Source organism: Ammospiza nelsoni, chromosome 29 (genome assembly GCF_027579445.1).
Source record: "Ammospiza nelsoni isolate bAmmNel1 chromosome 29, bAmmNel1.pri, whole genome shotgun sequence".
Lineage (NCBI taxonomy): Eukaryota > Metazoa > Chordata > Aves > Passeriformes > Passerellidae > Ammospiza > Ammospiza nelsoni.
The window spans coordinates 1,161,727-1,179,738 of NC_080661.1; the positions used below are offsets into that span (position 1 = coordinate 1,161,727).

Here is an 18,012-nt window from a genome sequence, read left to right on the forward strand (position 1 = left end):
GCTCAGGCCTGCAGCCAGAGTCCGTTGCCATGGCAACAATTGGCAGCCCCATCCCCAGGCTCATGGGATCCCAGAACCACAGAATTGGCTGAGCTGGGAGGGACCCATCAGGATCCTCCAGTCCAACTGCTGGCCCTGCACAGGACACCCCAACAATGCCAGCCTGGGCCTGGCAGCGCTGTCCAAACGCTGCTGGAGCTCAGAGAGCCCTGGAGCTGGGACCCTTCCCTGGGGAGCCTGGGCAGGGCCCCAGCAGCCTCTGGGCAAAAACCTTTTCCTGACATCCAACCTGAGCCTGCCCCGACTCAGCTGCAGCCGTTCCCTCCACTCCTGTCCCTGGGCACCAGAGGGAAGAGGTTCCCACAGCCCCAGCCAGGGACCCGCTCCCAAGGCTGCTGCCATGGCCACCAGGGCTGGGACCAGCTGGGATTCTCGGTTTCCAGGCGCCGGGGTTCATGAATGGGATTCCCCAATTTCCTGCTCCTGCTAAAACCGCGCTGCCCTTGCTGCCCTCCCGCCTCCCATGGAAAGCACAAAAGGCAAAGGTCCCAGGCTGGGATAAGAACAATTTATTGGGAACAACAATGAGATAAGGAACAAACAGAAACAGAAATGATACTGATAAGAGAAGGGATAAATAAAACAGTTTACTGGGAAAACTAATACATCAACAACAGGCTCTTCCTGGCCACAATTTCCCCTGTCTGGAAATTTCACTCATCTCCTCAGGGAGAGAGGGAGTGTCCCTTTCCTGCCCCTGGCAACGTTCTGAGGTGCGAGTGAATGTAATGACACGGCCATGGCCAGACCCTCATGTTCTTCCGTCCCACATCATGTCTTTGGCAAGGGCAGGAAAAGGGACAGGTGTCTTCCCAGCGTAGACTACAGGGAAACTGGATCACCAGGGCTCTTCCCAATGTGGGCCCTCTAATGGGGGATGAAGCTGGAGTGGGGCATGAAGCTGTTCCTGCATTTTTGGCATTTGCAGGGCTTCCCTTACTGGTGGTTCCGTTGGTGTCTGGTCAAGTGAGAGCTACTGGTGAAGCTTTTCTCACACTGGGGACACTCGTAGGGCCTCTCCCCTGTGTGGATGCGTCGGTGGGTGATGAGGGTGGAGTTGTGCTTGAAACCCTTCCCACAGTCGGGGCAGTGGAAGGGCCTCTCATCCATGTGAATCCGCTCATGCAGGAGGAGATGGGAGCTTGTCTGAAACCTCTTCCCACATGTGGTGCACTGGTAGGGCCTCTCCCCAGTGTGGATGCGCCGGTGCTTGATGAGGTTGGAGTTGTGCTTAAAGCCCTTCCCGCACTCAGGGCAGAGGAAGGGCCTCTCCTCGGTGTGAATCCGCTGGTGCTGGAGGAGATTGGAGCTGCTCTGAAACCTCTTCTGACACTGGGGACACTCGTAGGGCTTCTCCCCAGTGTGGAGACGTAGGTGGGTCACAAGGTTGGATCTGTAGCTGAAGCCCTTCCCACACTCCCCACACTTGTAGGGCCATTCCCCAGTGTGGATCATCTGGTGGCTGATCAGGTGGGAGCTCCACCTAAAGTTCTTCCCACACTGCAAGCACTTGTGGGGCTTCTCCCCATCATGAAGCTTCTTATGGACCACCAGCTCTGAACTCTGGCTGAAGGTCTGCCCACCTTCCTGGCTCAGGGTGGCTCTTTCTTCTTCAGAGCACCCTGGGCTGGGTTTGGAGCCCCTCCTCATGGGGGATTCCTGAGTGTTTTCTTCCCTGTTGGATTCCTGTGCGCTAGAATCACTCAAAACAGCCTCTTTCACGAGGTTCTGCCATGCAGATTTTTCCTCCCTGGTCTCCATCCTCAGTTCCTTCCCTGGGGAAGGAAGGACAAGGACAGGATGTGATTTGGCTCCATGCCAGAGGGAAGGGGAAGGAGATTCCCCCAGTGCATCCCCGGCAGGATGGCGTTGGCAGCAGAGTTGTCCTGCAGCCAGGGGCTGTGCTGGGCTGGGAGATAGAGCAGGAGAGAGGGGGAAATAGGAACTGACTTCCTCCTCACCTATCTGGGTGTCCCGGGGATCCTTCTCCTTCCTCACAGCCTCCTTCTCCATCCAATCAAGGTTTGGGAATGGGAAATCCTGTTCTGGGAAGAAAACAAAGGGTGCGCACATTGTCTTCTGTACTGGTTTGAAGGCAAACCTGGGGAGGGTCTAAACCAGAATTACAATTTAAAAGAAAATGAAGATCAAGGCAATGATACAGAAACACTGCCTTAAACTGACAGAGTCAGGATATAACCTGACACCCTGTTGGTCAGGGTGGTGACAGCTGTCCCAGTAGATGGTGGTGCAGTCCTGTTGGAGAGATGAACACGATTCTGTCAAAGCAGTGATCCTGTAGAAGGGTCTGGTCTTCCTCTGGATGTCCAGTGGTTGCTAGGGAGTTCTCGTCCTCTGGGAATCCAGTAGGCAAGGTGCTGCTGGTGTAGCAAAGTGTCAGCTTATATCCAGGTAGGAATGCTTGGATCCTCCCCCTGGGCGGAGCATCCCACAATGGGAGGATGGAATTTTATCAGTCCTGCAGTGACACTCAATGGCCCATTCACAGGAGATATCTCCCCTGGAAGGCTTTATCAGGGCTGAGTCATGGAAGAGATAAAGAACACTGCCCCACGTGTTTATAGCAGTTGATGAAGATGGGGATTGAAAACATGCAGTTGGTTACATCTTGCATGGCAACCTGAAACAGTGGGGTAATCCCTGCTCAGGGGGTGAACACCACCCCCCTTACCCAAACTGGCTCAGCTGTAAAACCCCCACCCTGGGAATGCCACGCATACAGGGGACAATGTCACACTTGCCCTGCCCCAGGGGAGGGCTCTTTTTCCTGTCATTCCCTTCCTGTCCCCCCTTTTCTATCCCATTTACTGTTCAATAAAATTCATTTTGGGTTTGGTCTCATTATCACCTTAATTGGGGCAGAGGAATCTCTCTAACACTTTTCTTAACCAGACTCACCAGACTGTGAAATTATTTTGGCACAGTGAGTTTAGGCACTGTTCTCTGACCCCAAGTGCCTTTGACAACAGCATGGTTCCCTCCTCTGAGGAGGTTGTGGTTCTCTCTGGAGGAACTCTTTGAAACTGGGCTGCAGCTTCCTCTGAGTGACTTATGGGAGAACTGATGAGGTAAATCGCCTTTGTGGGCCTGGAGTGTAAAGAAAATATTTTGTTGTCCTTCTATTACAGCCACCTGATGAAGGTCTTCAGGGTGAGAGAAGTGGACGAGAATCTTGGTTCATGATCAGAAGGCTGGATTTATTGATATATGATATATAATACATTATAACTATACTAAAAGGAATAAAGAGAAAAGTTGCAGAGGCTTGCTAAGCTAAGAATAGAAAGAAGAGAATGAATAACAAAGTTCTGTGTCCAGCAGAAAGCAAGGACCAACTCTCCTGTGAGCGGTCAGCAAATCCAAACACTCACAGAAGACCAATCACAGATGCTCCTGTTACATTCCACATCAGCAGATAATTATTGTTTGCATTTTTCTTCTGGGGCCTCAGCTTCCCAGAAAGGACAAATCCTAAAAGAGAGGATTTTATGAAAAAATGTCTGTGACATCCTTCCTTGAAATGTTTTTTAAAATCACAGGAGGAAAGGGAGCAAATGATACCAGCGAGACTGACAAGGTTCATTCACCCATAGTGAGGAACACAAGGCTGCTAAAAGTCCTACAAGAAGCTCAGCTCAAGTAGCTAAATTCCCAAATAACTCCTGAATTCCCAGGCTTGAGTGCTTTGCGAAATGTGAGAATCATTTTTCTCTTCATCCCTGTCACCTTTGTGACAGCTACAAAGAGTTTACTTTCCTTTTAATGATATCTGTCTTGGGCTGAATTTACACTTTTATCAGAATGTGCCAGCAGCTGAGCTGGAGCTGTGCAGGAATGAGTGGAACTTGGAATTGTCACAAAATTGCTTGTACTGTCAGTTTATTAATGTTTGGGATATGTTTGCATTTTCATCACATCTGACTTGTGGGAAAATCAAATATTCATCAAAGTGATTTATGCAGAGTCAAGTTTGATTTCTGCCAAATTATTTTGTCCAGTGCCCAGGACATGCTCGAGGGGTCTCTGTGCCTCTCGCCCTGGGGGATGCTTGGCAGGGGTTTGGGGGGCTTGTCCCTGTCCCTGTCACCCCAGGGCATTCCCCAGGGGGTCTCCATCATTCTCACCCCAGAGAATGCCTGGAGGGTTCTCCCTCCCTCTCACCCCTATGCCAGGGGGTGCTCAGGGCAGTCTCTGTCCCTCTCAGCCCAGGGGATGCTCGGGGGTCTCTGTCCCCTCACCCTGGGGGATGCTCGGGGGGTCTCCATCCCTCTGGTCTCAGGCAATGCCTGTGCAGGGCTGGGGACCAGGGGCTCTGTGTCCTTCTCACCGCTGAGGGTGCTCGGGGCTGGGGGGGCTCTCCGACCTTCTCACACCTGGGGGAGGCTGGGGGGGTCTCTGTCCCTCTCAGCCCTGCTGTGACCCCACCCAAACATCATCGGGCTCAGAGGGACAGAGACACCCCCAAACCCCCAGAAGGGCTGAACCTGGGATTTGGTTTGGGGCTTAGGGTTTAGGAAGGGGCTGGAATTGGGGCTGGGCTTGGAGTTGGGGCTGAGATTTGGATTAGCGCTGGGATTGGGGTTAAGGCTAGACATGGGATTGGCTTTGGGCTGGGGTTGGAATTGGGTCTAGGGCTAGACAAGTCTGGCACTGGGATGTGATTAAATACAGAACTGTGAGTGTGTCTAAACGTGGAGTGAGATTGAGACCAGGGTCAGGGTCAGGTTTGGGACTGAGCTCACCCAGGGCAGGACAGAGGGATGTCACTGCAGGATGTCCCTGGCATCGTCCCAGCCCTCCTCAGGCACCTCCAAACATGGGGGGCAGCTGGGTGCCCCAAGATCCAGGTGCTCCCACGCTGCCCCTCCGTACCAGGCGAGCATTCCCTGAGGGCAGCCCTGACTGTGACCCTTGGGGCTCTGGGATCAGCCCTCACATCCCTGTGGAGCAGCAGCAGACAGGATGAGAGATTCTCCCGCCCCGTTTTTCCTGTGGAAGGGTGAAGCCCAGCTGCCCTTTTCTTCTGGTGCCTCCTCCTCTCCTCAGATGAGGATGTCAAACTCCCCAGGAGCAGGAAAATCCCCATTCCTCTTTCCTTGTGGCTGCAGCCTGGAACATCCACCCAGAATGAAGGACTTTCTGACAGCCCTGCTGAATGACACTGGCAAGATGTTTGTGAGAAGGGGAAGAAATTGTATTTTGATAGTAAATAAAAGGTGCAAAATTATTCCTTTCTGTTATATTCCTTTTCAGTCAGTTCTGGTCTGTTTTCAGAGTACCACCTTCTCAGCTGACTGTGTTTGTGCCCTCTTTTCTCTCCTGCCTCTCTTTGTCTGCTCTGTTTCTCTCTCAATGTCTCCCTTGACCCAGGGATGCTCACACCAAAGACCGTGCCCAGATTTAATTCCCAATTCAGGAGCTACAACAACCATGGGGGAAGTTATGAAGGCTCGCAGTGAAATGCCACTGTAAAATCTTGCTCCACTTGGCTTTTGGCTCCTTCTTGACAGTTTTGCCTTCAAGGGCAGGACCATCTTTTCATAGCTGAGAACTGGAATTCCAGCCCCTGGCAGTGTGTGCCGTGGATCCCAGAGGGGCATTCCCGAGGCTCCCAGGGTGCTGCTCCTGCCGTGCCTCCCAAGGGGAGAAGCTCCAGCAGCTCTGTGGGCTCCCAGAGCACACAGCAAAGGTGGCTCTGATGGACATTTTCCAGGGACTGGGGTGGGAAGGGACCCTGTCCACGGATTACGACCCCGCGAGGGAGAGACGCCTCTGCCGCACCGAAGGAGCGAATGAGAGCGTGGGACAGCAACCGACGATTATTGAGCGTGGACTGAACGGAACAAGAAATGGGGAGGAGAAAGGGAGAGGAAGAAAGCGGGAAGAGGTCTCAAAGAGAGAAAGAAAAAGAAAGAGGTCTCAGAGAACAGAAAGAAACAGGAAAAGGCTCCCGCCCGGACTCCGCAGCTCCCAGGAACACCCGCAGGGCGTAGCGCCTTTTACAATTCCAGCCAATCAGAGGACGCGGTAAACAATTTCCAGCCAACCAGAGCTTTTCTCGCCGATGACTCACCGGTTGCCAGGCGGGCCCGCAGAGCCCGGCGGCCCCGGAGCGGAATTTGGGGCTCGGGCCGGGGGGACGGATCCGCCCCGGGGGGGTCCCCGAGCCCCTGCCCAGCCCTGGGGCCGATCGGGGGCTCCCCCACCCAGCAGCCGGTGCTGCGGGGCCGCGGGGCAGAGCGGTGGGAAAGGGGGGTCTGGGCTGGGAGCGGAGGAAATGCGGGAGGAAGAGAAGGGAGAGGAGGAGCGGGAGCGGGAGAATCGCGGCGCTCGCAGCGCCCGCACGCCGAGCCTGCAGCACCCCCTGCCCCGGGAGCATCGCCCCCAGCCCCGAGCCGCAGGGGAGGGCGGAGGCCGAGCTCGCCCCGGCTCCAGCCAGGGGTCTCCGGGAGGGTTTTTTGGAGATTGTTCGGAGCCGGCAGATCCCGGACTCGAGCCCCGGGTATCCCCGGGCTCCCTAAGAGGAGATTTCTCGGGGGGAGAGGAGCCGCGATCGCCCCTCGGGAGGGTCCCGGGGGTGCACGTGGGGATGGCCCGGTACCGACAGGGCGGGACATTGGTTTTGGGGATCCCCGTGAGAGCCGGGGCTGTGGAACGGGGGACCCCCGGGGCGGGGAGAGGGGAAGGGGCGATACCGGAGCTGGGGGACCCCCGGCAGCCCGGAGATGAGGCGGGGACGGGACCCCCTGACCCTGACAGGGACGTGTCCTGGGGTGACTTCATGATGCTCGTACCCCATGGGTCTGTTTAGCCCAGAAATGAGTTCTGCACCTTTAAGGCTGGTTCTGAGAGCGAAGAGGAGGAGGAAGAAGCAGCAGTTTGTTTTCAGAAACTGCACTCACCCCTCTACATTCCAGCTGCTGGATGGACAGAGAGCAGGACAGAGCTGTCCTTTGCTTTTAGTTAGTTTTTAGCTCGCTGAGGCAGAGAAGTTCCCTGGACTGTGGTTTTTCTTTTTCTTTGGAGCTGTTTAAATCTGCTCTGCACTGAACAGCCAGAACACCACCGGCAGCTCGCACCTGTGACCCACCTGGCTTAGCCTGGGCATTTCCAGTGCTGGAGGGACTGAAAAGAGACTGATAAGACACTGATAAGACACTGATAAGACACTGAGTGCGCAGAGCTACAACCCAAGGAGGAACTTTCAGAGTTTGTCATCTATTTTGGAGCAGCAAGAGGTTTTATTGCTTAATATTGTTCAATTTTTGTGCTGGTAAATGCTTTGCCTGTAAAGTAACTTTTTTTTCCACTTTCCTCTAAGGAAATATTTTCCCAAACTGGCTGAGGGTGGGGCTGCTGAATCAGCATTCTAGAGGAAACTCCTTTTGGAGGGTTTTGACCAAATTTGCACTAATCCAGGACAAGGTGGTAGAAAGAAGGGGGAACCCCAAGTGGCTGGATTGAGGGGAGGCTGGAGAGGGGGACCTTGGGACCCCAGAACCTCCCAGAATCCAAAAGCAGGACCCGGGAGAGGGGGGATCCCTAGGACCCATGGGATCCCCACCAGCCTTGAGATGGGGGACCAACCATAACCCAAGAGGGATGAGACTGGAAATGGGAAACTCCTGGTGGCTTTTTTTTAATTACTCTTGATTTTGGGACATCAGGTGACTTCTAGAAATGGACGTGGGTGGGAGGAATCCCCAACCATAGGCATTCACACCTTGTTTTTCCCCAAACCAGGATTTTCCCCAAACCTTCCCACCGTAACATCCCCTCTGTCCCACTCTGGGTGAGCTCAATCCCAAACCTGACCTTGATCCTGGTCTCAATCTCACTCCACGTTTAGACACACTCACAGTTCTGTATTTAATCTCATCCCAGTGCCAGACTTGTCTAGCCCCAGACCCAATTCCAACCCCAGCCCTAAAGCCAATCCCATGTCTAGCCTTAACCCCAATCCCAGCTCTAATCCAAATCTCAGCCCCAACTCCAAGCCCCGCCCCAATTCCAGCCCCTTCCTAAACCCTCAGCCCCAAACCAAATCCCAGGTTCAGCCCTTCTGGGGGTTTGGGGGTGTCTCTGTCCCTCTGACCCCGATGATGTTTGGGTGGGGTCACAGCAGGGCTGAGAGGAACAGAGACCCCCCGGTCTCCCCAGGTGTGAGAAGGTCGGAGAGCCCCCCCAGCCCTGAGCACCCTCAGCGGTGAGAAGGACACAGAGCCCCTGGTCCCCAGCCCTGCACAGGCATTGCCTGAGACCAGAGGGATGGAGACCCCCCGAGCATCCCCTGGGCTGAGAGGGACAGAGACTGCCCTGAGCACCCCCTGGCACAGGGGTGAGAGGGAGGGAGAACCCTCCAGGCATTCTCTGGGGTGAGAATGATGGAGACCCCCTGAGGAATGGCCTGTGGTGACAGGGACAGGGAAACCCCCCCCAAGCATCTCCCAGGGCAAGAGGAACAGAGGCTTCACAAGCATACTCTGGGCACCAGAAGAAGTAATGTTGTTCATTGTCAGAAATCAAAATTGACCCTAGATAACATGCCTTGAATTTACTCTTCCAACAAGTCACTTGTGATAGAAAGGCAAATAAATCCCAAAATTTTATAAACTTACAATAGAAGCTATTTTGTGGCAAATCCAAATTCCTTTGGTCCTGCACAGCTCCAGCTCAGCTGCTGGCACATTCTAAAAAAAGAAAAGTGGAAAATAGGCCCAATACAGATTATGAAAAGAAAGGGGAAGCTATGTGTAGCTGTCACAAAGGTGACAGGGACAAAGAGAAAAATTATTCTAACATTTGGCAAAGTCCCCCAGCCTGTGAAACAGACTTCCCCTGGAGGGGGCCAAGTGTGACATTGTCCCCTGTGTGTGTGGCCTTTTCGGGGTGGGGGTTATACAGCTGAGCCAGTTTGGGTAAGGGGGGTGGTGTTCACCCACCGAGCAGGGATTACCCCACTGTTTCAGGTTGCCATGCAAGATGTAACCAAATGCATGTTTTCAATCCCCATCTTCATCAACTGCTATAAACAGGTGGGGCAGTGTTCTTTATCTCTTCCATGACTCACCCCTGATAATGCCCTCCAGGGGAGATATCTCCTTTGAATGGGCCATTGAGTGTCATTGCAGAACTGATAAAATTCTATCCTCCCATTGTGGGATGCTCCGCCCAGGGGGAGGATCCAAGCATTCCTACCTGTATATAAGCTGACACTTTGCTACACCAGGAGCAGTTTGCCTACTGAATTCCCAGAGGACAAGAACTCCATATCCACCACTGGACATCCAGAGGAAGACCAGACCCTTCTACAGGATCACTGCTTCCACAGAGTCATGTTCATCTCTCCAACAGGACTGCAGCCACCATTTACTGGGACTGCTGCCACCACCCTGACCAACAGGGTGTCAGGTTATATCCTGACTATGTCAGTTTAAGGCAGTGTTTCTGTATAATTTCCTTGATCCTTATTTTGTTACTGAATTAGAATTCTGGCTTAGACTCTTCCCCAGGTTTGTTTTTAAATCAGTACAAAGCTCATTGTGCTCAACCCTTGTTTTCCTTCCTTGTTTTAGGAATATCCCATTCCTAAAACTTTGCCAGATGGCGGAAGACACCTCAAGGAAGATGAGAATGCCTCAGGACACCCAGGCAGGTGAGGAGGAAGTCAGTGCCCCTTTCCCCCTCTCTCTCCTGCTCCATCTCCCAGCCCAGAAAATCCCCTCGCTGCAGGACAACCCCGCTGCCAACGCCATCCTGCTGGGGATGCACTGGGGGGATCTCCTTCCCCTTCCTCTTGCACGGAGGGAAATCCCATCCTGTGCTTGTCCTTCCTCTACCAGAGAAGGAGCTGAGGATCAAGATCAGGGACAACAAATCCCCACAGCACAACCTCATGGAAGAGGCCGGTTCGAGTGGCTCCATGGGAAAAGAATCCAATGGGGAGGAAAAGCCCTGGAGATCCCCCATGGGGAGGAGGGGCTCCAAACCCAACCCAGGGTTCTCTGAGGAGGAAAGACCCACCCTGAGCCAGGAAGGTGGACAGAGCTTCAGCCAGAACTCGGAGCTGGTAGTCCATGGGCAGCATCATGATGGGCAGAAGCCCCACAAGTACTTGGAGTGTGGGAAGAGCTTCAGGCAGAGCAGCACCCTGATCAGCCATCAGAGGATCCACGCTGGGGAATGGCCCTATGAGTGTGGGGAATGTGTGAAGGGCTTCAGCTCCAGCTCTGCCCTTGTCATACACCAACGCATCCACATGGGGGAGAGGCCCTACGAGTGTCCCCAGTGTCAGAAGAGGTTTCAGAGCAGCTCCAGTCCCGTCCGGCATAAGCAGATTCACACGGATGAGAGGCCCTTGCGCTGCCCTGAGTGCGGGAAGGGCTTCAAGCACAACTCCAACCTCATCAGGCACCGGCGCATCCACACTGGGGAGAGGGAGAGGCCCTACGAGTGTCCCCAGAGTGGGAAAAGCTTCACCCAGATCTCTGTCTTAACCAGACACCAATGGAGGCACCTGTAAGGGAAGCTCTGCCAATGCCCCAATGCAGGAGGACTTTTGTGCACTGCCCCAACTTCATCCATAGTTGGAGAATCCATGTTGGGAAGAGCCCTGGTGATCCATTTTTTCCTTCTGATCCATGCTAGGAAGACACCTGTCCCTTTCCCTGCCCCTACCAGTGTCATGATGTGGCATGGAAAAACATGAGGGTCTTGCCATGGCTGTGTCATTACATTCTCTCCAACCTCAGGACATTTCCAGGGACAGGAAAGGGACTCTCTCTCTCTCTCTCTCACTCTCCCTGAGGAGAAGGGTGTGCTTTCCAGGCAGGAGGAAATACGTGGCAAGGCAGACCCAGTAAGTTGTGTTTTAGTTTTCCCTGTAAACAGTTTTATTTATACACTCTGTTATCAATATTGTTTCTGTTCCATTCATTCCTTATCTCATTGTTGTTCCCAATAAATTGTTCTTATCCCAGCCTGGGACCTTTGCCTTTTGCGCTTACCAGGGGAGGCGGGAGGGCAGCGAGGACAGCGCAGTTTAAGCAAGAGCAGAAAACTGGGGAATCCCATTCCTGAACCCCAGCCCCTGGAAACCGAGCATCCCAGCTGGTGCCAGCCCTGGTGGCCATGGCAACAGCCTTGGGAGCGGGTCCCTGGCTGGGGCTGTGTGAACCTCTTCCCTCTGGTGCCCAGGGACAGGAGTGGAGGGAACGGCTGCAGCTGAGTCGGGTCAGGCTCAGGTTGGATGTCAGGAAAAGGTTTTTGCCCAGAGGCTGCTGGGGCCCTGCCCAGGCTCCCCAGGGAAGGGTCCCAGCTCCAGGGCTCTCTGAGCTGCAGCAGCATTTGGACAGCGCTGCCAGGCCCAGGCTGGCATTGTTGGGGTGTCCTGTGCAGGGCCAGCAGTTGGACTGGAGGATCCTGATGGGTCCCTCCCAGCTCAGCCAATTCTGTGGTTCTGGGATCCCATGAGCCTGGGGATGGGGCTGCAATGGTTGCCATGGCAACGGTCTCTGGCTGCAGGCCTCAGCTGGTGTCCATGGCAACCACCCCTGGCATGGGGTCTCCATGGAGCTGCCGAGGGACTGGCCAGAGCAACAGGGGGCTGGTGATGGTTGCCATGGAAACTGAGCATAGCAACAGGGGGCTGCTGGTGGTTGCCTGCTAAGGAACAGGTTTGTCACAGGCCCTCAGAGGGGTTCCATGGGGACTTTCCAGGAATCTCCAGGCTCTTCCAGAGCTGGAATGTCACAGGCACAGACAGGGGCTCCATGGAGACCTCCCAGGGCTTTCTGGGGATGGTAAAGAGCCCTGTGGTCAGAGGCAGTCTCAGCCATTCCATGGTGACATCCCAGGGCACCTTGGGCTGCAAAGGCACCGATCTGTCACAGGCACTCACGGGGGCTCCATGGTGACATCCCAGGAGTCTCCAGGCTGCCAAAGAGCCAGGATGTCCCAGACACTCACAGGGGTTTCTGTCATGGGCACAAAGGGAGCTTCAGGCAAAAGCTTTATTTCTTTTTTGGTGAAACTCTTGCCGAGACGTGAGGTGGAAAAATGACACTCAACAGCCACCATGATTCCTCAAACTTGTGCAGGGCCCCTAGACTTCTAAAATTCCTTCTAAGAGAGGAGTCTGGGAGTGGCTGGATCCAAGCCCACCCCCAGTCATTCTCAAAGGTGTAAAAGATTGGACATTGGAATTGGACTTTAATGCTATTTGTCCCACAGGATTAATCATAGAATACCAGATAAATTTACATAAATACTGCTCTGATTTTTTCTGATCATGATTAGACAGAATGGTTTATTTGCACCACAGAGTAAATGAAAAAAATGAGTTATTGCTGCAGTCTTAGGTGGTCTGGACAAAACCTTCCTCAAGAGTGCCTTGTGCCAATGGGTAGGAACCACAAGAGCACCAGCACACAGACACACTGTAGAAGTCCATCCGAAAATCCTTCATTTTTTGCCTCACGATCATCATGAGAAAAGACTGCTGAAGGGTTAAAACTGCTGAGCCAGTTGGGAAAGAAAGTCTCCTGCTTATCTAGTGTGTTCACAAGTGATGTTTGCAGAACACGCCATGCTGTACTCGAAGGGGGCATGCTGCCCTTTTCTGGACAATTGAACTGGACTTTCTTCCAAACTTCTGACCTGGCTGGACTGAGCTCTGGGGTGGCTCCCCCCCTGCTCCATGAGAAGACCCCTCTTGCCTGTCTTCAACCACCGTGATGGACCAACAGAGATGCGAATCCCCTCATCAAGGAACCAAGAACCCCTCTGGCACCCTCATGGCACCCCCATGGCACCCCCCTGGCAACCTCCTTCCAGAGACTGGGACTGTACTCCCTCCCAACTCAGGGAGGGGGAAAAACCTAACGTACCTGTGAGCATTCGGCCATGAAAACAATGGAACTGTCTCACCCCCTCCTCCTGTTCCTATTCTTCTCCCCTCCATGGAAACCTAATTTCAGCCACCCTTCCCCCAACCAAGAACAGTATATATATTGGGGTTCGGTTCGACTGTCCTCTGAGATCTCCCCAGTGCGTGTACCAGCGAGTTACAGCGGCGGGACCCTGAAGACATCACGTTTTGGTAGCTATACCCCATTCCCTGACCTTCTTTCCTCCCTTTTTCCCTTGTCCTACCCTTCTCTTCCCCATATCCCTTAACCAAACGCATATTTAGCTGTGGTTATAATCAATAAAATTGCACCTTGTTGATTTTTTACTGCAAAACCCCTGTGCCTTTTGTTGGTTATTTTTGCACCCAAAAATCATTTGTCACCCATTCATTTCAGGCGGACCTTCACATAATTGGCATCACAGACAGGATTTCCAGTAGCCAGTGAGATTTTGCAGGTTTTGTGTAGTCTGTAACCTCTCGCAGACTGCACACACCAAAGCCAAATCTCACCCTCGATTGAGCACACAGGCTCCGGAATTGACACAAAAGATTTTTTGGTGCAAAAGCAGGGGAAATTGTTACTGTCACTTCTGTTACTGATCTTACCGGCACGGACACTGACACTGATACTTCTCCTGATCCTGATATTGATGCTGTTACTGATATTGATATTGATATTGATATTGATATTGATATTGATATTGATATTGATACTGTTGTTGTTGTTGTTGTATTTGAGTTGAATCCGAACCTGTTACTGTTGTACTTGAGCTGAATCTGAACCCGTTACTGTTGTTACTGCTGTATTTGTGTACCTGGACTGTCTAAAAGGGAAGGGACAGACCTGAGGAAATTAAGCTGTACCTTTTAGACAGATATTGTCCCTTCACCTACACAGGGGAGCGAGGGGCAGCCCAGTGAAGGCTGAGTGGTTTTCCCCCTGTTCTAGGTTCTGGTCCCCTCACAAAGAAAACATTTGTGTGTGTGTGTGTGTTCATGTGACTGCGTATCTGTACTGTCTGGGAAGGAAGAGACAAATTGGAAGCAACCTCACAGAGCCTCCCAGACTGATTCTGTCTCTTCAACTACCCAGGGAAGCAAGGGGACAGTGAAAAGGCTGTGTGATTTGTGTAACTTAAGTTAACTCCCTGGTGTAGCTTTGGTCCCCTCACAAAATGACTAAAAACTTCAGTGCAAAAGGTAAAGCTGAATTTTATGCTCTGCTTGCTAAATACAATGCCACACCTTCTCCAGGGGGAGAAGAATGGGCAAACTGCAATTGGTTTAACTTTGAAAATGTTATTGATAGCATATCTTCTTTGCAACATGAAATAAAATTTAAACTGGGCACAAATAAAACCATCTTCTGCTCAGTCTTGGGTGCCTGTCTCACAGCAGCCATAGAAACTCGCTTTAAGCGAAAAAGTGAGGAAAATGCTATCATAGACTCCCTCCAAAACCTAGTTGAAGTTTTGCAAAAACAATTGGATGAAGAAAGAAATGTAAATATCTTGTTACGGACTGCCCTGAGAGAGGAACATGTTAAAAATTCACTGAACTCTGATTCCTCAAAAGAAACAGAGGAGAAAGAAACTCCTCACACTAGTCAAAATTGTTCTCAAACAGAATTTACCCTGATGAAAAATTGCGGGAAACACTGCTGTAACAACATAAAACCTCTAATTGAAACAGAATGCAACTATATCAATAATGAAGATCTTAACCCACACAAAACCACTAAAGAAATCCCGTACACTGCTACTGAATTAACAAAACTTGCAAAGCAGTACGGGCTTCTCCCCCAGAAATCTGAAACAGAACACATTTGTCAAGTGTCTCTCACTGGGGGAGATCAGATTCTTTTGTCAGAACAAGAAGCCGGTGGATGCTGGGGACATAGGGCATTCCTAACAACAGCAGACAGACACATCCCATGGTCCCTAAATCAGCACACAGCTCATTGGGCTGAGGGACTTAACCCCTTGGGAAAAAGAGACCCTTTGGTCGGTACCCCCGACCAGCTCCTGGAAAACGTTCACAAATCCGGCTGCCTGCAATTGATTCATGAAAAGAAATTAATTCCTGGTTTTGAATCTCCAATCCAATCACCTGTAAAGCCTGAAATTATGACCTCTTTAACTCAAAGGCTTCTGGGAACACTTAAACCTACAGCAATTCTCCTCCAGAAAACCATAGTAGCTATGTCTCCTATAGAAAGACCAGATAAATTTCTTAGTAACCAGAATGACCCTTTTGTTCTCCTTTATGACTTGCTGAGAAAAAGAATAAAATGGGATTGGACTTCTTCTCAGAAGGAAACATTGCAATTGCTGATTCTTGAAGTGACAGCTCACCAAGCACTGGACCCTATCCATCCTACAGACCCCTTTCAGGTGGAGTGGGGATTTGCCTCCTCACAACTTCCAGTACACATTTGGCAGCAGGGTCCTGAGGGTCTGAAAAAACCTGTTGGTTTTTATTCCTGTGGTTTCAAAGATGCTGAGAAAAGGTACACTGCCTGGGAAGGGGGAGTGTTTGTGGTTGGCTGGGCTCCCAGGGAGATGGAGGAGAACTGGGCAATCCAAGAAACTGGCAGCTTGGGTAGCAGCCAAAATAAACCTGCCCCTGTGACTAAAGCAACCCCTCCTCTCTCCCCCACTTCTGCTAACAGAGAGGAACAGGACAATGCCCAGGTTGGGGAACTGTTAACTGTTTGGAGTATTTTCCAAAGTGAGGGACAGAATTACTTTTTTGTCTGTATTAACACCAAGTCCTATGATATGTTTATATTTGGGTTGCTCCAGGCTGATGCTTTTAAAAGAACTACAGGAGATAATACTGTTAAAGCAATGCAGGGATGGTTTGGGATTTTCCTAAACCCACAGGAAATTCAATCTGGTAATGTTTCTCACTTTACTGTCAAAAGTGTGCAGGATTGGGCAGAAGGTGAAAAGATTAAATGGACTTCTCATACCTCTTACTATAGATGGGGGGTAAATGAGTGTTCCAAAATCACTGCTTTTTGCCCAACAGCTCCAAGCACAATTCCTTCACTACAGGGACCAGATGATTTCAAGAACCCAGCACATTACCCTGGACAACCTGGTTTTGGTGGGCTCCCTCCTGCTGTAGGGGAAGTACCACTGCTGTTCAAAACCTCTCTGACAATTCCATTATTCTAAATTTTTCTGCCTATTAGTGGCAGAGTCTGTTGTGTTTGCTTTTTCAGAAGAACTCCGAGGGACATGAAGACCTGATAAACCATGATAACACTAATGATGGACAACAGAAATAATGTTTTCCCTTCCTTTATGGTAACACCAGGTGATGATATTACACATACCATGTAAATTAATTGAACTTGAATAAATTGGCTGTAACAATTAGAGATTTGATCAAAGTACAGCAACCACTGCAGTCATTCTTATTGGCTTTTGTGAACACACCAGTGGCTGCTATCAAACATATTAAATGATCAGAAATTGATAATTGATGCACTTTGTGCTACACAAAACAATGTTTCTTTGGCTCTCAGCTGTATCCAGGCACAATTATGGATGCAGTCAGTTGCTGCCTCAATTATTAAGAGAAGATGAAGAAGGCACTTTTCCTACTGAAATTCGGAAAATAATTTGGCACAGTGACACTGACTCTGAAAGAGAATTCCAATCCTGGTGGAACCTAGTGAATTTTGACCTGTGATCCCATTTTAAATACAGCCACAGTTTTTGTGTTAACCATACGCAATGCCTCAGTACATTTGATTTTCCTTGTTATAGCATTAGAACTGAATTACGATGGAGCCATTCTCTATTTTTTCTGAACACAGAGAATGGGCCCGTCAAATTGGTAAGAAATGGTAAACTATTAATTTGGAATCTTGTATTGCCCGAGAACAACAAGGGCTCATTTGTGAAAGCAATGCAATCATAGCTCAAGACATTTGTTAAGATAGAGAGCAAAATATCTGTCATTTTGAGATTTGTCCTAGTGAGGCTTTTGAAACAGTTCTTATATACATAGGCGATAGATGTGAATGCTTTAGAACTATTTGTGATTTTGTGCTCATATAAAATGTTATAGTAGATACTAAAAATCATTGAAATTTCTGTGCTTGTAACTTTACTAAGATAGTAGGATGCAATTTCTCTTATGAAGCTCCAGTTACTTCTCACCACCTACTGCAATCCAACTACACACTGATCCAGAAGCTGATGCCCACTCCTATCGGAATGAACCTCACCCTTGTGAGACAACTATTGCTCCATCAAGACCTGGTTGACATCCTTGAGAAAATCAAGGAGAAGACCCTGGTGACTGTTCATCACAACATGAGACAAATACACCAGGTTATGGAGAGGGTAAAGCAGGATGCTGAGCATAGGTGGTGGGATACTCTCTTTGGGTGGTCACCTACTGCCACAGGTGTTCTGAACAGTGTGTGCCATCCAATTGTTGTTCTTTTGATCCTAGTTATGCTTGGCTTTATCGTGTCAGCAGCCCTATTCATTTTGAATTGGAGAATGATGAAAAAGCTTAAGAGACTGTCAACTGTAGTCAATGCACACTGCTTAGCTGGTGTACTCGATACAATAGATGTCCCCAAAACACTTGATACGAAACAGTTATGAATCAAGCATATGTGCTTTAGAACAACTTCTTAAATATCAAGTATGATTTACAGAAAGTTACTTTAATTTTTAGAAAATAATTTTAAAAGATGATGATTATATTATGATTTGTTTGTTGTTTTGATTATTTGTGATTTGTCTTAATCATTTTGACATTGTTAAACAAATGATATTGCTTTGATTATTATTTTTTTGAAATTGTTAAAATTAATCATAATTTTTTTGAAATTGTTATAACAGATAACCACATGTGAAATTGTTATGATGATCAATATTAAATATGTTTATGTTTGTTGGTTCCCTTTTTCCCTCTTTCTTTTCCTTCTCTTCCCCTTTTATCCCCTCTTTCCTGTCATCCCTACTTTTCCAGGGTTATGCTACCGACGTGCA

General features: G+C 50.1%; 1 pseudogene; it reads right to left on the reverse strand.

Annotated features, from left to right (window-relative positions):
• Positions 1-996: 996 nt before the first annotated feature.
• LOC132085194 (zinc finger protein 239-like) overlaps positions 997-18,012 on the reverse strand; it is a 130,125-nt pseudogene continuing 113,109 nt past the window's right edge.